The following is a 27,417-nucleotide window of genomic DNA, read 5'->3' as shown; positions in this document are numbered from 1 at the left end:
TGAGAAACCTGTGGCGGCAATAACAGACGCAAATTTTATCAGTAGGAAATAGCGTTGAAGAAGTCTCATTCCGAACACATCGCGATGTTTGGCATCAGGTCACGTGTGCCAGATGTTGGTAAGTAGCCTAGTCGTAAATACGCTGTCCAAATAATGTTTGCTATAATGTCTTTTCTGTTTGTCGATATTAATCAGATTAGCTCTCTCATGTTCAGTCACTGCATTATATCTGTCATCTCCACGGAGGCTTTGCGTTTCATTGGTTTCTAATTCGAAACACATTACTAAACTAACGTGATTAAACACTGTCTGTCACGTGACGTGCTATAACTTAGGCCTAGACCTTCAATCAGTTAATCATAAATGAAATATATATTCATATCAGGTTCAAAGTAGTAATTAGTTCCAAAGTGGTGTTTGTAGTAGAAGCGTAGTAAGCACAACACTTACCATGCTTTTACCACAGTATTTGGAGTTTCAATGTGTCATTTGTTGTAAATGCACAGTAACCACAAAACTTACCATGCTTTTACCTCAGTATTGGTAGTTTTATAGTAATATTTGTTGTATATGCATAGTAACCACAACACTTACCATGCTTTTAATGCCTAATAATTTAAAATCCAAAAATTGTAAGGTAAATCTGTAATTTTTCCTTTTAATAATCCTATATATTATACATAATGATATTTTATTTTCTCTTTTTTCAGCTGAAAAGACCAAAAGGGCCTTTCGGACTCAGTCAGTTCATTATTGTTTGAGGAGAAGTAAACGGGAGACGAAAAGCTACAAAGGCAAATATTCACAATGGTATGTATGTGTTGGTTTTAACCTGTAATCAAACATTTTATCAATCATTTGTTGTTTCTTAAACCTTTTCTTACAAAACCCATAGCCCAATCAGTACAAACATAGTCTCTAAGTCTTAATAATTCACAAGATTTAACAAGTTCTCAAATTCATACAGTGCTCATACATATTTGTATACTCGTACATAATCCTGCAGCTTTTACTCCTAGTGCTGTCATTGGCTACTGCCTCAATTCCTGTACATATTTATCGCGATATTTGCAAATCAGTTGCGGATGCCCCACACACTGTCAAAAAGTTTATATTAATTGCATTGTATTCATTAAAATTATTACAAATTGGACCCTGTCTGTTTATGTTCCAATGATACATGATGTCTCTCCACACCTCACAATGATTTATGACCCTATGATTGACAGGTGGGCGGGGCTAACCTTTGACCTTCCGGAGGGTGTTCCGGAGGTCCTTTGATGTAGGGGATTAACCTTTGACCTTCCGGAGGGGTTGTTCCGGAGGTCCGTTAATGTAGGGATTAACCTTTGACCTATCGATCGATCAAGTTGACAGTTGTCTTTACCCTATTGACCTTTGTATGATATATGAAGTTGCCAGTTGTCTTTGCCAGTTGTCTTTGCCCCATTGATTTTGACCTATTGACCCCGGGGGGAAATAACTTCTTGGTGTGGGAAATCCCCTCCGTGTCGGGGTGAGAAAATAATTTTTCTAATGTCGCATATAGATTAGAATAGATTAGAATTACAAAAGTAAAATCATCTGACCGTTTCACTATGGTGAAGAATTGGATTAAAGTTGACAGTCTCCGCACTGTGTGTGTGTGTGCGTCTGTCTGTGAGTGTGTGCGTGTCATCCGATATCCTGGCATTCCTGAGCACGCTATATAAATGGGGATAGTGAGAAAATATCTCCCAGTAACTCAAGTTGAACACATTCTGTTCTTTAAAAAGTATATAAATGAAATGGTTAATACAATATCTTTTCAAAACACAAAATAAATAAATAAATTTTCACCTGGGTTGAAGAAGTAAATCTACCGCCATGTGTCTGGCCTCGTGGGTATAAGGGTTTGATTTAATGGAAGTTGTGAAGGTTTTATGTTTGAACTTTGACACGCGGCTTCGCAGGATCTCCCTCCATATTCCAGAGGAGAGGGGATTGCTGAGGACGGTGGAAGTGAGAAAATATCTCCCAGTAACTAAAGTTGAAACACAATCTGTTCTTTAAAAGTATATGAATGAAATATTTATAAAATTTACATTTAGTCATTTACAAATATAATATTTTCACACTAACTAAAGTTGAAAACGTTCTGTTCTTTACAAGTATATATGAAACGGTTATAACATTTACATTTAGTCATTTACAAATATATTATCTTCACCCTAAGTAGAGTTGAAATACATTCTGTTCTTTAAAAGTATATAAATGATATGATTATATCGTTCATTTTAAAAATAACCATGTTTTCTAAATTTACTGAAACACAGTGCACCAATTAGTTTTGTTTTAGATGAACACAAAATAAAGAAAATCATCTTACATTTTCAGAGAATTGAAGAAGTAAATCCCAACACATCATTGTCCTTTTAACGTATGAATGTATTTACAAAGATGCAATAAGTTTAAAGTTTTGATACAAAATATCCCTGAGTGTTTTTCTCCCACACCGGCGTTTGTGACACTCTGTGATTTAGAGTGGTGGAGGAATGTGTGTGCGTGTGTGTGTGTGTGTGTGTGTGTGTGTGTGTGTGTGTGTGTGTGTGTGTGTGTGTGTGTGTGTGTGTGTGTGTGTGTGTGTGTGTGTGTGTGCGTGTGCGCGTGTGTGTGTGTGTGTGTGTGTGTGTGTGTGTGTGTGTGTGTTACATGATACCCTCCGCATTGCTGGGGACAGTGAGAAAAATAAAAGAAGATTTAAATTCAATTCAATGAATTATTTAAAGTCTTAATAAAACGTTGTAATACAGTCATATCTTCTATTTATCTTTTGAATGATTTTGTTTAATGGTGCTCTAAAGTATAATGTTTATTAATATAGTCATAGCCATAATGATTTTTGTACTGTAACAGCATATTCTATCCCGTACACCTAAACACGACCATCACAGAAAACTGCATCTTTACATTGTTTTTTACATACTGTTTTACTCTCACACACACAGTAACCCGGCTCCATAAAATTAACTAATCTCTATTTTTAAATTAAATGATTATAAATAACGTATATAACTCAATGAATAATAACAAGTATGTTACTAAAATGAATTCAAACAATTTAAACATAGTTTTAGCTAAATGAATGTATATATATATATATATATATATATATATATAAATATAAAAATACCTTACATTTCCACAGTGCTGAAGATGTAGTTCTTTATGCAATGATAAAAACAGTCCAAAGTCATAAACAAAACCCTCCTGGTTCCTCCTGGAGTTACAGGACAGATGGACCTCTGAGGTACACTGTCACAGTAAAGTTAGTCTGATTTTCAGAGTTTTATTTATACTAAATTCATTTCAAATATTAAAAGTTTAAATTAGATCTTTTAAAATTAAAAGACTGTTTAAATTAAATCTTTAACGTTTTATTAAAATCGTATCTTCTATTTATCTTCTTAGAAAACATCTGTATGATATAAATGATTTTACATAAATTTAACCTAAGGTATTATTTTTACTAAAGCGTCTGTTCAAAAAATAAAGCAAAAACTGTACTTTGGTATCTTAGATCTTATACAAAAATATTTCAAACAGTATTTTTTGTCCATGCCGCATGAAACATGTTGTCAAAGTTTGTCACAGTGTGTTTGTTTGTTTTTGTTATGTTTTGTTTTTAAGAAATCTTTTAAAATGTTATCATTTGTTGATGCGACAGTTTGTCTGTTGGAACAGCCTTTGGGGGAGCTGATGATACTCTATAGAAGGAAAACATGCCCTTTGACCTCCTCCATTTTGAAAGCTGTTTGTTAAAGACCCTACAATTTAGTCCTTTAAGGTACGTTGTGTAGGAATTTCTCCCATCTAGCGCCTCGCTTTTTCAAAAGCGTGTTGTAACTACGGTAACCATTATGTACCGAGAAGCTACGACATGTCTTCCGATAGCACTTCATCGAGTTTAACTATACATGTTCTACTGTTATGCTGCCTATATCATGAATTAAACAATCAAGCAATGAAAAAAGCTTGTAATTTAAACCATAACATTGACTTACCTACGAGAAGAAAGCAGGACTTCAGCGTCCCTTTTCAACGTCTTTCTCATTCATTAGCTCTATCCACCGGGGAAAAGCTAATATTTACCCTCGTTTTGAATATGTTCTGAATATGCTTTTTGGTTACGAGGATTGCATTATGAAGTACCGCGCAGTGCAGCCTTTTCAAATTTGCCGGGGGAGTGTCAGCCGGCTCTGAGCGAAAACGCCTTGAGGTTGGCTAGTGCTTTTTGTCCCTCTCGGCTATTATAGTTTTTCAAGATGGCGGAACGACACGGAAGTCTCCATGGCCTTCCCATGTAAATAAAGATAAGAAATTATTCGCTTTCGAGGATAAGTCAGATCATTGGCAGAGCTAATTTTACACCAATGAGATCATATTTATGAATAAAGACATTGATTTTAGCTAATAAAATACTAGTGTACCTTTAATTTCAGATGTGTAATTTACAAATCAGCATTTTTCAACCGAGTGAATCTACACATGAGAGATCTTCAGAAGTCGTAACTTCAGGGGTCAAGGGGTCTCTCGAGAATATTTAATTTCCCTTAAAAACCAAAGATTAAGTTTAACGACGCTAGTTTGCAACGTTCCCCCAAAAATCAAATACTGTATTAACCTTTTCAAAGGATAATCTAGCTTTAAAGTTAAAACCAAACATATCTTCATACCTGTTGTGTTCGGACGCAAGGCCATTAACTGGTTCTTTTGTTTTATACATTTACTTTGCTTATTTCTACAAATATCAGCCTCACGATGAAGTTATAACACGATCAACAAGATAATCATACTACCAAATACGCCTGACACAATGTTTTAAAATACAACTAAACAATGATAACAGATGATTTTTGACAGACCTAGAAATGCATGTTGATTACTAAGTTTCAGGCATAGTGCAATTGTGCAATGTTCGAGAAAGCCAATATTGGTGTAATCTTTTGTGCGGTCTCACCCACAACGCAAAACTTTGTGTTGGCTGATCCAGGCATAGCTTTACAAAAAGAAAATAATATGCAAGTCATTATCAAACTTTAATTAAACCATATTTTATTTATTAATATTGTGGTTTCATGCTGATTTAACGTTTTCGTTTGGTTGTTATTAACCTTTATTTTTTACATCCAGCACAAATTAAAGAGATGTATGAGCTAAGGGTGTTCGCTGACCCCAAATACACAGATGGTGGAATGTTCACAAGCGACAGTTAGATATTCTCCCGCTTAGTATGGGTGCACATAGTTGTGCTTAAATGTTTGGGTGTATTTTTACACACCAACATATTTTGTCACACCGCAGCGATATTTATTCAACATGTTTTGTCACACACTTGTAAAGACTATGGCCTACCTTTAAAACATAATCTTTATGATCAGGAACAGGAATATAAACAGGAATCACCCGGTCCAAAACATCCATGTAAGATTCAAAAGACCAAATCACTAAGAAAAGAGGATTGAAAAGCATCGTTTATAACAAATACACAAAAGTTTGCAAATGATGGTTTTATTACTAATACTATTCAGATAACAGACAACACTTTTTCACATTTTGAATGTCGGACTGTATACGTTTTTCAGTTGAAGAATTTTCTTTGACAGCCGTCAACATTCACTGTTCATAGGAATAAATGACCATTAATAATTTAAGCGATAGTATTTCTGTTTGAGAACTAAATTGATACTTCGTTTTTTAGTGCAACTTTCCCTCTATCTATGATGTGAAATCACACAAAGTATTAACGCAAAAGTAAGGGCATGCTGTTTCACACTTAAACTATTACAGCAGAATCACAACTGACTATTGCGCTGAGATAGACCTATTCATTAAAGCTCGAGGCTGTTAAACAAAGTCCCGCACTACGGCTGATAAAATTGCACAAAAGTAAATTCTAGAGGCCAACTTGCTAAAAAAGTAAATACGGCACGAACCATTTAAAACAAATACAGGAAGACTAGTTGTAATCAGTTTTGAATGTTTGTAATTGACATTTTATATACTAGTCGATTACGCCGTTTACATATTGTTTCTTTTTGTTTTTGTACAGTTTGCAAAACTATAGTCTACGAGTGCGGTCAAACATTTAGGAATTTATGAGAAACATGGGCAAATATAGCATAAAGAGAATTAAATCCTTCTATGTGAGTGTTTAAGACTAAACCAATCAAATTTCTTTTAGAACATCTTTCTACTATGTCTACGAAACATCATCATGAAAGATGAGTATTACTGTTTTTATGGTACCTATAAAACTATTACGCTTCAAACTCGTCTAACTATTGCACATTTCACAGCATGGTCATAGATACACAGTTATTTTGTGCATGTAGCCGAACAGCAGTTAAGCTAATGAATTGTCTTTGATAAGCAGTATTTTTACGTGTAAGGTGGGATGATTCATTTTTATTCCGTCCACACCAATACTTTGACACCAGAGTTTTAGGTCTGATCCAGAAAACAGACGGTAAGCAGTAAGTTATGAAAACATGTGGTAAGCAGTTTTTGCCCCATCATCAAAATGTTTTAACATATCATAAATTTCAATTGATTGATAAATTATCTAACGATTATACCTAACTATCAACAGTTATAAGTGAAACGAGCTCAGTCGCATTAGAGTTGGATTCTTGTTTATACTGAACATTGTTATTTGAACCGCATGTTTAACAGCGCTAGTGTTCTTAAATTGTTTACCGCGGTTTCATTTTAACAACACTATCGTAACACTTATCGTATCGCCGGGTGTGATTGTAATGTTTGGATGGTGTTTTTCTTTACACTTTCCCCATGGATATCTGTTTCCTACATTTAGCGGTAATGTTAGTGAACTCTATGTCTTCTCTTTGTTCATATACGACAGTATTCACAGGAATTGGTGTAATTTAATAAAATGATGGTTCAAACCATCATCTTCACTTGAGACATGTAGGTTGTGTAAAACATCTATCTATGTTTTAAAAAATACACCAAAACAAAGAATGAATCTTTCTATAAGTGTCCCTCAACATCTGTGCATACAACAAAACACAGTGCATCCGTGTACGATGATTTATCAGAAAATTACTTTTTTCTGAATAATCTCGCCAAGTGCGGGTGTTTGATAACTATTGAACAACCCTGAATTCGGTTACTCAATAAAAAAAACTCAATAATGCGCTAAAGGTCTATAACTGAACTTTAACATCTTAATAGTTGGTAAAAGTTCACTTAAAGTCTGCGCAAAATAAAATACATCCTAGCTACTTTCTAAACAGAGCTTATCGCGATCCATTCACCCATCCATATGTTTTGAACTTTTAATGTTTAATCAACATTTTGTTGGAAAACATATGCTGGATTTACTCAACTTTTTATGTCAACAGGTTCTGCATAGCGGGGTAATGTCGCATTTAATTAACATTGTTTATTTCAGTAAACTTAAGTTTATTACATAAGATTAATTAAATGCCATTTAGTTGAATCAGGTTAACATTCTTAATTTAGTCCAAAAACTATTAAGTTCAAATAATCCAATTGTTTCGTTTATTTAGGGATTGTGTTCAACAACCTTTACAAATATATCTAATAAGATAACCTTTTACAAAATCTTTACTCGGTAAAGACTCTTATTGGTTTTGTCGCATCCAATGCACCCCCAAAGTAGTTGTTTTTATAATGATTAAAACCGCTTTAATTAATATTATCATGGTCTACACTTTATGGTAAAACACTAACATATCAGAAACTCTTTTAAATATAAACATTAAAAAAATTTATCTTGCTGTTAAAACACATAAATAACGTTTTATTTCAAATTGTACTGTTCCTAGTTTTCTATATTGCTATTTTAATTAAACTCATTTGTGTAATCTCGACTTAAATGGATAAAGTAAAATGTTTGAAAAGTATTGTGTTGATTTAACTCCATTTACTTAAGTAATAATTTTTTTTGGTTTACTTAACTGAAACAGGTTCTTTCAACATGACTTTGAATGAGAAAACAAATATAACGGTGTTCAATGAAAAATATTTTTTAAATAAACTGAACAGTATCGTAAAATAATTTTCGGCTGAATTCTCTCGGAGATATGCAGGACATGGTTATTTACGGCGTCCTGATGACGACCCCCACCGTACACACCAGGGGTGCGAGGGCGGACCCCAATCGCATGGGTTAATAAACTCTACACAGAGTTTCGACGTTTTCGACGAAACCCCGTTTCAACGCTACGGACGGATGCTTCAACGACATCGGATTCGAAATCGTAAAAAACGCGACTGCGGGGGTACTACAACATCTCATTGATCTAAAGTGGATCTATAGTGATCTCATTGATCACAAGCTTCCGAGCGTTAAAGCACTAGGCCTGGACGATTGTGCTGCAAGGACTCGCTCAAGAGATTCCGGAAACTTTCACCATCAAACAGTTTCGTATTTGAAAATCTAGAAACCTCTGAGATGGCGACGCAAAAGCAGACGGTGAACAACTGCCCGTCGAGTTCCGGCGATGCGGGACACAAGTATCATCCGCTGTGTGAGTGCTCCACGGGGAAAGAGTGTCGTTTAAGGGCCACGCTAGACTCTATGTTTAAAGATCATTTTAGAGACCAGATGGTTTACTTGATGGACAGTATCATCGATGCTGCGTGCGATAGGAAAACCGATTGTGAGCGGGACACCAAACGTGTCACAAATCTCAAAAAAGAAATGGATGTCATAAGAGGGTTGGTGGGGACATGGACCGATGTGACGCCCATGTTTTTTAACACCCTAGAGCCGACAGGCGTAATCCTCAGAAAAGTTCTGGATGTGATGTATGCATCTAGTCACGAATTCGCAGTCGATGAACTACTCGTTATGTTTACGTTTGTAACAGATCTCTGTGCGTCACTGGCATCAAAAAATGCCAAAACAGATCTTGCCGAAATAATTCAAGGCCTCGTCAACTATACCCAAGACCAAGACATGGTAGCGTGCCGAGACTTTCTATTCTGGTTGGATCACAAATAAATGGAGTTATTGTCTACTTTATGTATATTTAATATCGGTCTATCATCATTTTGTAAAGAAAAATACTGTTGAAATAAAAGATTGGACCGCTTAACTCATCATTCTTTGCGACCGTGTCGGAGCTTTGGAGTTTCACAATTTTATAATAAAATGGTATTATAAGTCTTGATTCTTGCGCATTAATAATTTAATGAATAAATACTAGATGAGAATATTTAAGAGATTAAATATTTCAGAGATCCTATGGATTTCCCCTTCCCATCATGCTGGATAGGGGTGTACAATTTGAAATAAAATGTTATTTATGTGTTTTAACAGCAAGATAAATTTTTTTAATGTTTATATTTAAAAGAGTTTCTGATATGTTAGTGTTTTACCATAAAGTGTAGACCATGATAATATTAATTAAAGCGGTTTTAATCATTATAAAAACAACTACTTTGGGGGTGCATTGGATGCGACAAAACCAATAAGAGTCTTTACCGAGTAAAGATTTTGTAAAAGGTTATCTTATTAGATATATTTGTAAAGGTTGTTGAACACAATCCCTAAATAAACGAAACAATTGGATTATTTGAACTTAATAGTTTTTGGACTAAATTAAGAATGTTAACCTGATTCAACTAAATGGCATTTAATTAATCTTATGTAATAAACTTAAGTTTACTGAAATAAACAATGTTAATTAAATGCGACATTACCCCGCTATGCAGAACCTGTTGACATAAAAAGTTGAGTAAATCCAGCATATGTTTTCCAACAAAATGTTGATTAAACATTAAAAGTTCAAAACATATGGATGGGTGAATGGATCGCGATAAGCTCTGTTTAGAAAGTAGCTAGGATGTATTTTATTTTGCGCAGACTTTAAGTGAACTTTTACCAACTATTAAGATGTTAAAGTTCAGTTATAGACCTTTAGCGCATTATTGAGTTTTTTTTATTGAGTAACCGAATTCAGGGTTGTTCAATAGTTATCAAACACCCGCACTTGGCGAGATTATTCAGAAAAAAGTAATTTTCTGATAAATCATCGTACACGGATGCACTGTGTTTTGTTGTATGCACAGATGTTGAGGGACACTTATAGAAAGATTCATTCTTTGTTTTGGTGTATTTTTTAAAACATAGATAGATGTTTTACACAACCTACATGTCTCAAGTGAAGATGATGGTTTGAACCATCATTTTATTAAATTACACCAATTCCTGTGAATACTGTCGTATATGAACAAAGAGAAGACATAGAGTTCACTAACATTACCGCTAAATGTAGGAAACAGATATCCATGGGGAAAGTGTAAAGAAAAACACCATCCAAACATTACAATCACACCCGGCGATACGATAAGTGTTACGATAGTGTTGTTAAAATGAAACCGCGGTAAACAATTTAAGAACACTAGCGCTGTTAAACATGCGGTTCAAATAACAATGTTCAGTATAAACAAGAATCCAACTCTAATGCGACTGAGCTCGTTTCACTTATAACTGTTGATAGTTAGGTATAATCGTTAGATAATTTATCAATCAATTGAAATTTATGATATGTTAAAACATTTTGATGATGGGGCAAAAACTGCTTACCACATGTTTTCATAACTTACTGCTTACCGTCTGTTTTCTGGATCAGACCTAAAACTCTGGTGTCAAAGTATTGGTGTGGACGGAATAAAAATGAATCATCCCACCTTACACGTAAAAATACTGCTTATCAAAGACAATTCATTAGCTTAACTGCTGTTCGGCTACATGCACAAAATAACTGTGTATCTATGACCATGCTGTGAAATGTGCAATAGTTAGACGAGTTTGAAGCGTAATAGTTTTATAGGTACCATAAAAACAGTAATACTCATCTTTCATGATGATGTTTCGTAGACATAGTAGAAAGATGTTCTAAAAGAAATTTGATTGGTTTAGTCTTAAACACTCACATAGAAGGATTTAATTCTCTTTATGCTATATTTGCCCATGTTTCTCATAAATTCCTAAATGTTTGACCGCACTCGTAGACTATAGTTTTGCAAACTGTACAAAAACAAAAAGAAACAATATGTAAACGGCGTAATCGACTAGTATATAAAATGTCAATTACAAACATTCAAAACTGATTACAACTAGTCTTCCTGTATTTGTTTTAAATGGTTCGTGCCGTATTTACTTTTTTAGCAAGTTGGCCTCTAGAATTTACTTTTGTGCAATTTTATCAGCCGTAGTGCGGGACTTTGTTTAACAGCCTCGAGCTTTAATGAATAGGTCTATCTCAGCGCAATAGTCAGTTGTGATTCTGCTGTAATAGTTTAAGTGTGAAACAGCATGCCCTTACTTTTGCGTTAATACTTTGTGTGATTTCACATCATAGATAGAGGGAAAGTTGCACTAAAAAACGTAAAACTAAAAAAAAGTATCAATTTAGTTCTCAAACAGAAATACTATCGCTTAAATTATTAATGGTCATTTATTCCTATGAACAGTGAATGTTGACGGCTGTCAAAGAAAATTCTTCAACTGAAAAACGTATACAGTCCGACATTCAAAATGTGAAAAAGTGTTGTCTGTTATCTGAATAGTATTAGTAATAAAACCATCATTTGCAAACTTTTGTGTATTTGTTATAAACGATGCTTTTCAATCCTCTTTTCTTAGTGATTTGGTCTTTTGAATCTTACATGGATGTTTTGGACCGGGTGATTCCTGTTTATATTCCTGTTCCTGATCATAAAGATTATGTTTTAAAGGTAGGCCATAGTCTTTACAAGTGTGTGACAAAACATGTTGAATAAATATCGCTGCGGTGTGACAAAATATGTTGGTGTGTAAAAATACACCCAAACATTTAAGCACAACTATGTGCACCCATACTAAGCGGGAGAATATCTAACTGTCGCTTGTGAACATTCCACCATCTGTGTATTTGGGGTCAGCGAACACCCTTAGCTCATACATCTCTTTAATTTGTGCTGGATGTAAAAAATATAGGTTAATAACAACCAAACGAAAACGTTAAATCAGCATGAAACCACAATATTAATAAATAAAATATGGTTTAATTAAAGTTTGATAATGACTTGCATATTATTTTCTTTTTGTAAAGCTATGCCTGGATCAGCCAACACAAAGTTTTGCGTTGTGGGTGAGACCGCACAAAAGATTACACCAATATTGGCTTTCTCGAACATTGCACAATTGCACTATGCCTGAAACTTAGTAATCAACATGCATTTCTAGGTCTGTCAAAAATCATCTGTTATCATTGTTTAGTTGTATTTTAAAACATTGTGTCAGGCGTATTTGGTAGTATGATTATCTTGTTGATCGTGTTATAACTTCATCGTGAGGCTGATATTTGTAGAAATAAGCAAAGTAAATGTATAAAACAAAAGAACCAGTTAATGGCCTTGCGTCCGAACACAACAGGTATGAAGATATGTTTGGTTTTAACTTTAAAGCTAGATTATCCTTTGAAAAGGTTAATACAGTATTTGATTTTTGGGGGAACGTTGCAAACTAGCGTCGTTAAACTTAATCTTTGGTTTTTAAGGGAAATTAAATATTCTCGAGAGACCCCTTGACCCCTGAAGTTACGACTTCTGAAGATCTCTCATGTGTAGATTCACTCGGTTGAAAAATGCTGATTTGTAAATTACACATCTGAAATTAAAGGTACACTAGTATTTTATTAGCTAAAATCAATGTCTTTATTCATAAATATGATCTCATTGGTGTAAAATTAGCTCTGCCAATGATCTGACTTATCCTCGAAAGCGAATAATTTCTTATCTTTATTTACATGGGAAGGCCATGGAGACTTCCGTGTCGTTCCGCCATCTTGAAAAACTATAATAGCCGAGAGGGACAAAAAGCACTAGCCAACCTCAAGGCGTTTTCGCTCAGAGCCGGCTGACACTCCCCCGGCAAATTTGAAAAGGCTGCACTGCGCGGTACTTCATAATGCAATCCTCGTAACCAAAAAGCATATTCAGAACATATTCAAAACGAGGGTAAATATTAGCTTTTCCCCGGTGGATAGAGCTAATGAATGAGAAAGACGTTGAAAAGGGACGCTGAAGTCCTGCTTTCTTCTCGTAGGTAAGTCAATGTTATGGTTTAAATTACAAGCTTTTTTCATTGCTTGATTGTTTAATTCATGATATAGGCAGCATAACAGTAGAACATGTATAGTTAAACTCGATGAAGTGCTATCGGAAGACATGTCGTAGCTTCTCGGTACATAATGGTTACCGTAGTTACAACACGCTTTTGAAAAAGTGAGGCGCTAGATGGGAGAAATTCCTACACAACGTACCTTAAAGGACTAAATTGTAGGGTCTTTAACAAACAGCTTTCAAAATGGAGGAGGTCAAAGGGCATGTTTTCCTTCTATAGAGTATCATCAGCTCCCCCAAAGGCTGTTCCAACAGACAAACTGTCGCATCAACAAATGATAACATTTTAAAAGATTTCTTAAAAACAAAACATAACAAAAACAAACAAACACACTGTGACAAACTTTGACAACATGTTTCATGCGGCATGGACAAAAATACTGTTTGAAATATTTTTGTATAAGATCTAAGATACCAAAGTACAGTTTTTGCTTTATTTTTTGAACAGACGCTTTAGTAAAAATAATACCTTAGGTTAAATTTATGTAAAATCATTTATATCATACAGATGTTTTCTAAGAAGATAAATAGAAGATACGATTTTAATAAAACGTTAAAGATTTAATTTAAACAGTCTTTTAATTTTAAAAGATCTAATTTAAACTTTTAATATTTGAAATGAATTTAGTATAAATAAAACTCTGAAAATCAGACTAACTTTACTGTGACAGTGTACCTCAGAGGTCCATCTGTCCTGTAACTCCAGGAGGAACCAGGAGGGTTTTGTTTATGACTTTGGACTGTTTTTATCATTGCATAAAGAACGTCTCAGGTTACTATTGTAACCATAGTTCCCTGAGAACAGGGAACGAGACGATGCGTCCATCGACGCCATGGGAACGCCCCCAGCGTGACTGCGTCTGAAGCATCTATGTCAACTAGTCCAATGGAAAGAATGAGCGTCACGGGCGGGTGACGTCATGACCAGGATATGATAAAAGCACATCCGGTGCAAACCGGCATTAGCTTCGAAAATTGCCGAAGCAAGCCGATCACAGGGATGCAGGAAGTATGGCAGGGTGACGCATCGTCTCGTTCCCTGTTCTCAGGGAACTATGGTTACAATAGTAACCTGAGACGTTCCCTTACGAAGGGAACTCAACGATGCGTCCATCGACGCCATGGGAACGAGAATACCCAAAGCGCCAGACTTTCAAATGCCTGAGTGTCAGCCTGTTGTCACACTGCACCAAGCACCTGGGATCCTGGGGCAGCATCCAGGTCCAAGCTGTAAAACCTCATGAGTGTGAGCGGTGAGGACCAGCCCGCCGCATCACAAACGTCTTGGAGAGAACTCCAGATAATACGCTTAGAAGCCATACTCCTAGTGGAATGAGCCCTGACCACCAAATGGTTGGCCAGAAGACTCACAAGCAAGAAGAATAGTCTCGACTATCTATATGCTCAATAGGTTGGATTTTCTCGACAGAGAAGTCCGATGAACATAAGTGTCCAGTGCTCGCACTGGCACAAGAGGTTCAGCTTTTCCTGGTCCGAAAAATGGGGGAGGACAGAAACCTGCAGCACAATAGGCCTCGGAATAATGGTAGGCACCTTTGGAACATATCCATGTTTCGGGTAAGATTGCCTTGGCCATCCCGGTGCACTCAAGGCAGGTGGGGACCGAAAGGGCCTGAAGGTCTGACTCTTATAGGGACGAAATAGCTAGCAGAAAATAGTCTTAAAAGAAAGGAACTTCTCTGAGACCAAATCTAAGGGCTCGAAGGGAGCCCCAGATAGGCCTACTAGAACTATTGCAAGGTCCCAAGCCAGCACCTTAGTGCAAGTTGCATGCCTCAGCCTCAAAGTGCCACGAAGGAAACGAGTGATCAGGGGGTCTCGACCCAAAAATGTACTACCCACCAGGGCGTGGAAAGCCGCAATGGCCGCCACACATATTATACCTTAAGCGTGGAAGGACATAGACCTGATACAAAGCGTTCTTGCAGAAACTCGAATACTGTGTTTACTGAACAGTTAACCGGATCCCACTGACGCTGGTAACACCAAGAAGTGAAAAACTCTCGAAATAGTGAATATAGTTTCCTCGTAGCGGGAGCTCTGGAGCTTAGAATGGTCTAAACAACCTCGGTTGAGAGACCACTCTCTATGAGTTGGGCCCCCTCAGAGGCCAAACCCACAGTTCCCAAATCCCCTGCCGGGGGTGCAATATTGCATCCCCTGCCTGAGACAGAAGGTCTCTCCTGATCGGGACCTCCAAGGGAGGTCCGTCGAGGAGAAAAATTAGGTCCGCAAACCAAATTCAGCTCGGCCAGGGTGGTGCTACTAAATAGGCTTATTCCATCCTGGCGGATTCACTCCAGAACTCCTGGGAGCAGAGCAACGGAGGGAAATGCGTACAGACGTAGCCTCGGCCACGTCTGCACCATAGCATCCAGCCCCGAGGGGACTGGTTGAGTGAGGGATAACCAGAGTGGACAGTGCGTCGTATGCTGAGACGAGAACAAATCCACTTCTGCCTGGCCGTAAAACTCCCATATTTGCTCCACCGCCTCGGGGTGGAGTCCCCTGGCCTCAGCCCCTGCCTCGACAGGGTGTCTGCTCCAATATTCTGGCCCCCCCCCGGAATATACACTGCCCTCAGACAGCGTAATTTCTTGAGGGACCAAAATAAGAGGCCACCAACGTGTTGTCTGTGGGTCAAGAACCAGAGTTTCCTCCATATAACCAAGGCGCGGGGATACTGCCGCGTGATCTTGATCGTAAGGAGTGGGTTTCCCCTCAGGGAGAACCCTCTGGTCCTGAGCCACCTCTGTAAAGGTCTCACGTACAGCAGGTCAAAGGGTATCACATTGGACGCTGCTGCCCTGAGGCCTAACAGTCACCAGAACAACACATGATGGCCCCTCAGGTCTGGGAGGAGATGTCTCAACGCATTGAAGACGACCATCATCTCTAGGCAATTCATGTGCCAAGAGAGATGATGACTCCTCCACAAGCCCTGAGCTGAGCGGCCTTCCAATACCGCTCCCCAGCCGGTGAGGGAAGCATCTGTCGAGATCACAACTCGATGGCAAAGAGCTCCCAACACCGGACCCTGGGTTAAGAACCAGTGTTTCCTCCATATAACCAAGGTGCGGAGACACCGCCGCGTGATCTTGATCATACGAAGTGGGTTTCCCCTCGGGGAGAACCCTCTGGTCCTGAGCCACCACTGTAAAGGTCTCATGTACAGCAGGCCAAAAGTTATCACGTTGAACGCTGCTGTCACAAGACCCAACAGTCTCTCTAACTGTTTTACAGTGCGTGACTGGCCTAGCCTCAGCTCTTTTGTGGCTGTTAGGATAGCAGCTACACGAACGGGCGACAGAGTGGCCCGCATCGTCACTGAATCCCATACCACACCAAGGAAAGTGGTTCTCTGTACTGGAGAAAGCACACTCTTCTTGGCATTGAGCCTCAACCCCAACATCTGCATAGGAGCGAGAACGACACCTCGGTGCCGAACCGCTAACTGTTCTGATTCCGCTAGAATCAGCCAGTCATCTATGCAATTCATAATGCATATGCACTGCAGCCTGGCGGGGCCAGAGCTGCGTCTACACGCTTCGTGAATGTGCGGGGTGATAGAGCTAGACCGAAAGGAAGTGCCTGATACTGGTGTTCTTTGCCCCAAAGAAAACCTCAGGAACCTCCTGTGCTGAGGGAGGATGGAGATATGGAAGTATGCGTCTTTTAGATCTATCGTGACAAACCAGTCCTCGGATCTGATTTGAGTCACGATCTGTTTGAGTGTCAGCATTTTGGAATTGAGTTCCAGCACCAAACACTCCAACAGACGAAGATCTAGTATGTGACGCAGCTCTCCATCCTTTTTTGGAACAATGAGATAACGACTGTAAAGACCCGACGCAATGTCGGGTGAGTACACCTGCTCAATAGCTTCCTTTGCTAACAGGGCCTTTACCTCTTGCTCCATTACCAGAGCCTGCTCGGGATGCACCACTGTGGGCAGCACCCCGTTGTAACGAGGAGGACGAGAACCAAACTGGATTCTGTATCCTTTCTCTACAATCTGCAGGACCCAATGAGAAATATTCGGCAGAAGCTTCCACGCTGCCAGAAAATTTACTAAGGGAACCAGCCTCTCGAGGCTGGTCTCTGGTGTTATCGAGACAGCCAATTCCGGAGCCTGAAACATAATGGCAGGAACTACCTGAACTGGCCGCTCTAAGGCCCCCCTCAGAGGGCGCGAAACCGATGCTGTGCCGCAGCATAGCATCAGCGACTCGCTGGAGACCGCTGCGCCCTGAAGCACCGAGGGTGGCAGGGTTGGCAGAACGGTCTCGTGAGGACCCCGAAATGGAACGGGCACCGTAAAATGAGGTGTACACCGCTCCACTTCGGTCGGGGCTGTCCTCACAGGCCTGATGCGTGAACATCAGGACCTTTTTTTCTTTTGAGCCGCAGCCTTCTCAGCGTGAAGAACGGTCCTCGGATCCGGCTTCTGCTTTGAAGGCTTTGGCTGCTGTGTTGTGTATGAGAAACTAGACGGCTGGAGCTGCTCACGCCCAGCAGCCCCAGGGGGTTGGACATAGCGAGGGAGAGATTATCTTGTATCTTTCTCTATGATTCCCATCAAATTGAGCCAGAGGTGTCTCTCAGTGACCACAAGGGCTGCCATCCCTGAGAGATAAATCTGTGGCCCGACGGAGTTCTCAAACCCCATCGGGCCAAACTCCCTCACTTCTGTCCAAATACCGCAGCAGGTCAGCCTGATATGCTTGTAGCACTGCTATGGTGTGCAAGCAGGCCCATGCTAGACCCACTGCCATATATGCTTTTCCCACTAGATTAAAAAATAGTTTTCTTTAATGGTTTAGTGAGAGAAGCCGACGCCTTCAGGTACAATACTGAACCGGGAGACAGATAGCTCGCAAGCGTCTGTTCTACCCGGGGTATTGCCCCATAGCCATACCCTCTTAACCCCCAAATATCTGAATATACATGAATGTGGGGGCTAAAAGACAAGAGGAGTAAGGCTTTTTCCATGATCTAGACAGCTCGCTGTGCAGATCGGGAAAAATGGAAGGCCCCGTGATGGAGGTGGAAAAACAGAGGGAAGGAAACTCGTTTAATCTATTTTATTTTTAGGACGAGTGCCCCCTTATTTCTGCTGGCCATAAATATTTAATTTATCTACAGCCTTAGTAAACACTTCCACCAGCTTATTATTTTTATATATATATTTTATATATATTCACTTTATTTTATATATAATATATAAACTATCATATATATATATATATATATATAGGTTATATATATTTCTCATACGCTGGGGAAAGAGATGGCAAATTCACTTCCCCCATGATTGTGTCACTTTCAATGCCCAGCACATCTACCTCCTCGGAGGTAGAGCACTGAAGCATTGATTTCTCTCTCTCCCCGGGCGGAAGAGACCGCAGCGCGGGCTTCCGAGACCGGCGAGAGAGCACTGGATCCCTCGTGGAAAGGGAGGAGATAAGATCCGCGGACCCGTCTCCAACCCCGTAAAGAGATCCTATTCGCGATCCACAGGAATGCATTCTCCGCGCTGCCTCGGCAGACGCGGGACCTGTCACCCTGAGAATTGCGAGCCCGGCCACTTTCCTCGAAAAGTGACAGGCGGGAGCGGAGCATGCGAAGCGAAAGCTTCTCACAATGTTGGCAATCAGCCCCCTCGGAGGCTGATACCGCATGCTCTACTCCCAAACCCATCACACAAAGCTCGTGTGTGTCCCTACTCGTTAAATAGCGCGAGCAGGGAGAACACAGAGTTTGTGCAATTGTTTAGTTTCCATAAATATATATATCAGACAGACAACAGTAAATATAACAGACAGTTTGACACAGATCGCTTGCTGAGGCAACAGAAGCTAATGCCGGTTTGCACCGGATGTGCTTTTATCATATCCTGGTCATGACGTCACCCGCCCGTGACGCTCATTCTTTCCATTGGACTAGTTGACATAGATGCTTCAGACGCAGTCACGCTGGGGGCGTTCCCATGGCGTCGATGGACGCATCGTTGAGTTCCCTTCGTAAGGGAACTACATCTTCAGCACTGTGGAAATGTAAGGTATTTTTATATTTATATATATATATATATATATATATATATATATATATATATATATATATATATATATATATATATATATATATATATATATATATATATATAAATTCATTTAGCTAAAACTATGTTTAAATTGTTTGAATTCATTTTAGTAACATACTTGTTATTATTCATTGAGTTATATACGTTATTTATAATCATTTAATTTAAAAATAGAGATTAGTTAATTTTATGGAGCCGGGTTACTGTGTGTGTGAGAGTAAAACAGTATGTAAAAAACAATGTAAAGATGCAGTTTTCTGTGATGGTCGTGTTTAGGTGTACGGGATAGAATATGCTGTTACAGTACAAAAATCATTATGGCTATGACTATATTAATAAACATTATACTTTAGAGCACCATTAAACAAAATCATTCAAAAGATAAATAGAAGATACGACTGTTTTACAACGTTTTATTAAGACTTTAAATAATTCATTGAATTGAATTTAAATCTTCTTTTATTTTTCTCACTGTCCCCAGCAATGCGGAGGGTATCATGTAACACACACACACACACACACACACACACACGCGCACACGCACACGCACACGCACACGCACACACACACACACACACACACACACACACACACACACGCACACACATTCCTCCACCACTCTAAATCACAGAGTGTCACAAACGCCGGTGTGGGAGAAAAACACTCAGGGATATTTTGTATCAAAACTTTAAACTTATTGCATCTTTGTAAATACATTCATACGTTAAAAGGACAATGATGTGTTGGGATTTACTTCTTCAATTCTCTGAAAATGTAAGATGATTTTCTTTATTTTGTGTTCATCTAAAACAAAACTAATTGGTGCACTGTGTTTCAGTAAATTTAGAAAACATGGTTATTTTTAAAATGAACGATATAATCATATCATTTATATACTTTTAAAGAACAGAATGTATTTCAACTCTACTTAGGGTGAAGATAATATATTTGTAAATGACTAAATGTAAATGTTATAACCGTTTCATATATACTTGTAAAGAACAGAACGTTTTCAACTTTAGTTAGTGTGAAAATATTATATTTGTAAATGACTAAATGTAAATTTTATAAATATTTCATTCATATACTTTTAAAGAACAGAATGTGTTTCAACTTTAGTTACTGGGAGATATTTTCTCACTTCCACCGTCCTCAGCAATCCCCTCTCCTCCGGAATATGGAGGGAGATCCTGCGAAGCCGCGTGTCAAAGTTCAAACATAAAACCTTCACAACTTCCATTAAATCAAACCCTTATACCCACGAGGCCAGACACATGGCGGTAGATTTACTTCTTCAACCCAGGTGAAAATTTATTTATTTATTTTGTGTTTTGAAAAGATATTGTATTAACCATTTCATTTATATACTTTTTAAAGAACAGAATGTGTTCAACTTGAGTTACTGGGAGATATTTTCTCACTATCCCCATTTATATAGCGTGCTCAGGAATGCCAGGATATCGGATGACACGCACACACTCACAGACAGACGCACACACACACACACAGTGCGGAGACTGTCAACTTTAATCCAATTCTTCACCATAGTGAAACGGTAAGATGATTTTACTTTTGTAATTCTAATCTATTCTAATCTATATGCGACATTAGAAAAATTATTTTCTCACCCCGACACGGAGGGGATTTCCCACACCAAGAAGTTATTTCCCCCCGGGGTCAATAGGTCAAAATCAATGGGGCAAAGACAACTGGCAAAGACAACTGGCAACTTCATATATCATACAAAGGTCAATAGGGTAAAGTAACTGTCAACTTGATCGATCGATAGGTCAAAGGTTAATCCCTACATTAACGGACCTCCGGAACAACCCCTCCGGAAGGTCAAAGGTTAATCCCCGCTCAATCCAGAGGGTTGTTATGGGGGACCGCACTGTGGTTGCAGCCGTTGTGTGTGCTGACGCGCAATACACTGTATTAACACCAGACAGAAGATTCACGTCACCAGATGGAAAGAAGCGTAAATGGATGGAGAAGCATAGGTTACTGTAAAGCTACGTCTTAGTTGGTGATTATCTTGGCGAAAGCCAAGTACAAATCAGCATGAAGTTTTAACATCTACTCTCGTGTAATGGAAATCATGAAGATCTGGATACGTCCAGTGACTGCGGTGAATAGTGCTGCTGGCAACAAGGGAAAGACCTTGTGACAGCCTGGAGAGACAGCTGACAGGAGGAAAGAGACCCCAATGGGGCTGGTAAGGGTTAGCTACCCTTGTCGGCAGTATCCAGCTCTGTGTTTACAGGATGCTGGAGACACCCGCCCAAGGCTTCTGAAAAATTAAAGAGGAAAATACCCCTAGAGTCTGCGAGAGCAGGGGCGGAAGATGACTCAATGGTGGACAACATGGTTAACGACTTTGGAATGGAAACGGATATGAGTATAGAGAGTACTTCACAAAAGACTAGTTCAGGTTCTGCAGTTAGCAAAGCCATTGAACTCCAAGCTTGTGTCTGTGGCTGGAGCAAGGCGACAACGGTCAGGGGTTTGAAGATTCATCAAGGGAAAATGAAATGCTTGAGGGAGAAGGGACAAGGGCCTCGCATTGATCAGTACCTCTTACGAAGTCAGTCAAGTCAGTCGAATGAAATCCAGCGACAGGAAGCAAACCACAGTTCGCAGGATATCAGCACCCCTGTCATAGAGGAGAGGAGGGTTTGCACAGTTAGTGATGAACACATTGATTCTTGTGAACCCGGTCAGACTAACCAGCATAAGAGAGAAAAGAACCTCAACGGGCATAGGCCTGGAGTTAGATGGCCAAGAGCTTGTGAGAAAACTGCATGGGACACGGTAAACACAGATCTATGCTTTGCATTAGAAAGATTAACTGGTACAGTTGAAAAGAAGCTGGATAAATTTGGGGACATCATTTACGCATATGGAAGTGAGAGGTTTGGTGTGGAAAAAAGGAAGGAAAAAGTACAAACTACTCCTGGATTGTCTAGACGGCAACAGAAAATTGAAGGGTTAGTTAGAGAAAGGAGACAGCTGAGGAAGCAATGGAAAAGAGCGGAACAAAGTCAGAAGGAGGGACTCAATCTCTTACAAAGGGCCATAAAAGATAAGCTTGCAACATTACGCAGAGCTGAGCGCCTACGGAAACGCTACAAAAAGAAGGAGCGTGCGAGGGCTAATTTCTATAAAGATCCATTCAAATTCGCAAAGAAGTTATTCACCAGTGAGAAGAATGGCACTTTAAAAGCATCTAGGGTTGAGCTAGAGAGATATTTGGAGGAAACACATACAGATGCAAAAAGGCATAAGCCTATGTCTATTCCGTCAGACATCCCACCTGTCAATCCACCAGAATACCAAATGGAGGTCTGTGCACCTAAGTGGAAAGAGATAGAGCAGGTTGTGAGAAAGGCAAGGGCTTCATCATCTCCAGGGCCTAATGGAGTTCCGTACAGAGTGTACAAGAGTGCTTCAGGAGTTCTACGAATTCTGTGGAAATTGATAAAAGTGGCTTGGGAAAAGCAGGTTGTACCTAGAGGATGGCGCAGAGCAGGGGGAGTCTTTATACCCAAAGAAAAAGATGCTACAAGCATCAGTCAGTTTCGCCCTATTTCACTATTAAACGTCGAAGGAAAGATTTTCTTCAGCATTATTGCTCAGAGATTGTCAACCTACCTATTAAAGAATGGCTTCATTGACACTTCAGTTCAAAAAGCGGGCATTCCAGGATTCTCAGGATGCTTAGAACACATCAGTGTTATCTGGCAACGAATTCAATCAGCTAAAAAGGAGAGGAAGGAGCTCCACGTGACATTCCTGGATTTGGCTAATGCATATGGTTCAGTGCCACATGAGCTTCTTTGGGCATCATTTGATTTTTTCAGGGTACCGATGTCGATAACAAATTTAGTGAAAGCCTATTTTGGAGATTTGCAATTTAGTTTCTCAACTCCAGAATTCAGCACTACATGGCAATGCTTAGAGGTTGGAATAATGGCAGGATGCACCATTTCTCCACTGGCTTTTACCATGGCAATGGAAGTAATCATTAGGGCATCAAAATGGGTAGTAGGAGGAGAGCGCTTGGCTTCTGGGATGCGACTACCACCAATCAGAGCATACATGGATGACATGACAACCATGACTACAACGGTAGCCTGCACTAATCGGTTATTGGGGAAGTTAACAGATAATATTGAATGGGCACGAATGCAATTTAAGCCCTCTAAATCAAGGAGCATCTCCATAATTAAAGGCAAGGTAGTAGATAAAACATTCTTCATTAATGGTGAGGCAATACCAACAGTTTCTCAGAAGCCAGTGAAGAGTCTAGGGAGATGGTACGATGGGGATCTAAAGGACACAGTTCGAGTGGGAGAAGTTAGACGACAAGCAGTGGAAGGGTTGAAGAGCATAAACAGCTGTGCTCTACCAGGCAAACTGAAACTCTGGTGCTTTCAGTTTGGTCTACTGCCAAGGTTGCTGTGGCCACTGACTGTGTATGAGGTTTCTTTGACAACAGTGGATAAGCTGGAAGCGTTAATAAGTTCATACATCAGGAAATGGTTGGGAGTTCCACGCTGCCTCAGCAGAGTGGGACTTTATAGTAAAGGAGTATTGCAGCTGCCAGTCTCTGCTTTAACCGAGGAGTTTAAGTGTGCCAAGGTCAGACTGGAAATGACTTTAGCAGAGTCACGTGACAAATGTGTAAGGGAGACAGCCCCTGTGGTAAAAACTGGTAGAAAGTGGTCAGCAAAGAAATCTGTAGTAGAGGCAAAGGCTGACCTTCAAATTGGGGATATCGTGGGACAGGTACAGCATGGAAGAGGGGGTTTTGGGCTCAGTTTAGCTCCTCCTAAATGGCACAAGGCAGGCCCAGCCCAAAGGAGGAAGCTGGTAGTCAACGAGGTGCGAAAGCAGGAGGAGAGGATGAGATGTATAAAGGCCATTTCCCAGGCCAAGCAGGGAGAGTGGATGAGATGGGAGAGTGTGGAACAACGCAAAATGGGCTGGCAAGACCTTTGGTCAATGGAAGAGAGTAGGATCAGTTTCCTTATTAGGTCAACATATGATGTTCTCCCATCACCGCAGAACCTAAACCTCTGGGTAGGAGAGGATCCATCTTGTCCTTTGTGTTCATCACCTGCCACATTAAGGCACATTTTGACAGGATGTAAGGTGGCTCTTAGCCAGGGTCGGTTTACTTGGCGCCATGACCAAGTATTGCGATGTTTGGCTTTAGCATTGGAAGGCAAGCGTAGTATGACCAATAAATTGCCGCCTGTTCTAGCAAAACATTACACGCAGAAGACAATATTCCTCCGCCCAGGCGAGCAACCACCAAGAAAAGGTGCTAACACCAATTCTCGCCCAGGACAACTGGAAGCTGCTAGGGACTGGAAGATGCTGGTTGATCTTGATCAACGGCTTATTTTTCCACCTGAGATTGCCACCACTAACCTACGACCAGATATTGTTTTGTGGTCTGGATCAGCACGCATTGTTCAACTGATAGAGTTAACAGTGCCATGGGAGGATGCGGTAGATGAGGCATATGAGAGGAAGAAACTGCGGTATGCTCATCTGGCCACTGAAGCAGAACAGCGAGGATGGAGAGTCCAGGTTTATCCAGTGGAAGTGGGTTGTCGTGGTTTTGTGGCACACTCTACAACCCGGTTCCTCAGAGACGTCGGATTCAGTGGCCAAGAGTTGCGTCGTACAGTAAAGAACTTATCTGAAGCAGCAGAAAGGAGCAGCAACTGGCTGTGGTTGAGACGGAAAGATTCTAGCTGGCTGTGTACAGGCCGCCATGCTACGGTTCCGTAGAATTCTTGAAAACTTGAAAGGTCTGTTGGTTTATTTGTATAGGTTGTATAGTATTTACAGTCATTACGTTCCTGTGTATATTGCGTGAATGACAGGTGGTTGGGCAGATATTGTGTTTTGCGGTAGGTGGTATGCCATACGGAACCGTTGCCACTGAAACTGCATATTAACGCACCAGTGGGGCTCGACAGCCTTAGTCAAACGGGTTGGCGCGTATGGTTGGGTTGCGGAGAGATTGTGAGATTGTGGTTAGGTCTCAGCAGCAACTGTTGGTTTATTTGTATAGGTTGTATAGTATTTACAGTCATTACGTTCCTGTATGTATTGCGTGAATGACGGGTGGTTGGGCAGATATTGTGTTTTGTGGTAGGTGGTATGCCATACGGAACCGTTGCCACTGAAACTGCATATTAACGCACCAGTGGGGCTCAACAGCCTTAGTCAAACGGGTTGGCGCGTATGGTTGGGTTGCGGTGAGATTGTGGTTAGGTCTCAGCAGCAACTGTTGGTTTATTTGTATAGGTTGTATAGTATTTACAGTCATTATGTTCCTGTGTACATTGCGTGAATGACGGGTGGTTGGGCAGATATTGTGTTTTGTGGTAGGTGGTATGCCATACGGAACCGTTGCAACTGAAACTGCATATTAACGCACCAGTGGGGCTCGACAGCATTAGTCAAACGGGTTGGTGCGTATGGTTGGGTTGCTGAGAGATTGTGAGATTGTGGTTAGGTCTCAGCAGCAAGAGGGAAGTAGAGGTCAGTAAGTTGGGCTGAGTTGAGTGGGGGACGGAGGGGGGTGACTCTGGGACGCCAGAGTCACTGTCGAGCCCTCTTGAGGTGTCGTGGGCTAGTCGACGAAACACTGAGGACGGAAGGTGCCCACTTGAAGACCCTAGAGATGTTCCCTAGTCCGCTCAATCCAGAGGGTTGTTATGGGGGACCGCACTGTGGTTGCAGCCGTTGTGTGTGCTGACGCGCAATACACTGTATTAACACCAGACAGAAGATTCACGTCACCAGATGGAAAGAAGCGTAAATGGATGGAGAAGCATAGGTTACTGTAAAGCTACGTCTTAGTTGGTGATTATCTTGGCGAAAGCCGAGTACAAATCAGCATGAAGTTTTAACATCTACTCTCGTGTAATGGAAACCCTACATCAAAGGACCTCCGGAACACCCTCCGGAAGGTCAAAGGTTAGCCCCGCCCACCTGTCAATCATAGGGTCATAAATCATTTTGACATAAGCCGAATCATATAACTACTCATGTAAATCATGTTATTTTTGCTTGCTATTAATGACATACTTTTAATCATGCCCACATATCAGTAAACTTATTACATAAATGCATTTAACATTTAATTATCCAACCTTTTTACAGAAAAATATCCCACAGTTATGGATAAACTCACAACATCATCATCAAGTCCTGTGCTGGGCACATTGGGCAACAAGTGTCCTCCAACGTATTCGATCCGTGGATCAGTTCTCCACATCTTCGCATGGGACACTGACATTCTTCAGGTGTTCGTGAAACATCTGTCTCCATGTCTTCCTTGGTATTCCCTGTCTCCTGCATCCTCCTGGTGGTGTGCACTTCATTACTGTCTTTGTGCGGTGTTGTTTGGGCATGTGTACTTGATGTTTGCCTAATGCCTTTATCAAATAAGCGTCAGTGCTCATCAGGAGTTTTGGTAAAGGACATATTCATTGACATCCATTAGTTCTAGTCATGCAGCGACTTCATGGTGCAATAGTCAAATGTATATTTCTGCAAGTGTATATAGCAGGTGTTTGTCTGAACAATTGAAGATAGTGAGAGTGTTCAGGAAAACCTTTTGAAAATAATAAATATTTATGGAATTCTGTTTGGTGCTGAAAGAGTATTACAGAAATGAGACACTTGACAACTGGACATTATTTTGTGAGTTTGTTACCTTTACATTTAGATGGACTTAATGTCTTGCATTTAGCTTCATTAAACCTTTTATTAGAGTGGTTACTATAGTAAATATCCACCATAATTGCATCTATGGTATCATTATATCACTGCCTGGTTAATGTAAATGTAATATACCCGTGAATGTATTTTATAGAAACATTTTCTTGATGACATTTATAATCATTAACTATTTTAAGTTTCCTTTCATTTAGTTTCATTTAATAAAAGTGAAAAATAATCACAAGGATATAAAACTAAAGTTGAGAATGTAAAATGTTGTGCTTAAGTTTCTGCCTATTTCTTCTTTAAAGGGAGGAAGAAACAAATATATTTTCACATAACAA

The 27,417-nt window shown here is 39.8% G+C and overlaps 1 long non-coding RNA gene across 1 annotated transcript; it reads left to right on the top strand.

Moving 5' to 3' along the window:
- Positions 1 to 26,611, top strand: LOC143731265 (uncharacterized). Its single transcript, XR_013200726.1, has 3 exons — positions 1 to 118; positions 711 to 810; positions 26,513 to 26,611. It is a non-coding gene; the product is annotated as an uncharacterized LOC143731265 (long non-coding RNA).
- The last annotated feature ends 806 nt before the right edge of the window (positions 26,612 to 27,417 follow it).

This window comes from Siphateles boraxobius, unplaced genomic scaffold (assembly GCF_051911475.1).
Source record: "Siphateles boraxobius isolate OS27281-9 unplaced genomic scaffold, OSU_SipBor_1 86, whole genome shotgun sequence".
NCBI classification, from domain to species: Eukaryota; Metazoa; Chordata; class Actinopteri; order Cypriniformes; family Leuciscidae; genus Siphateles; species Siphateles boraxobius.
The sequence above is the reverse complement of the archived record's forward strand: the minus strand, read 5'-3'. Positions and strand labels throughout refer to the sequence as shown.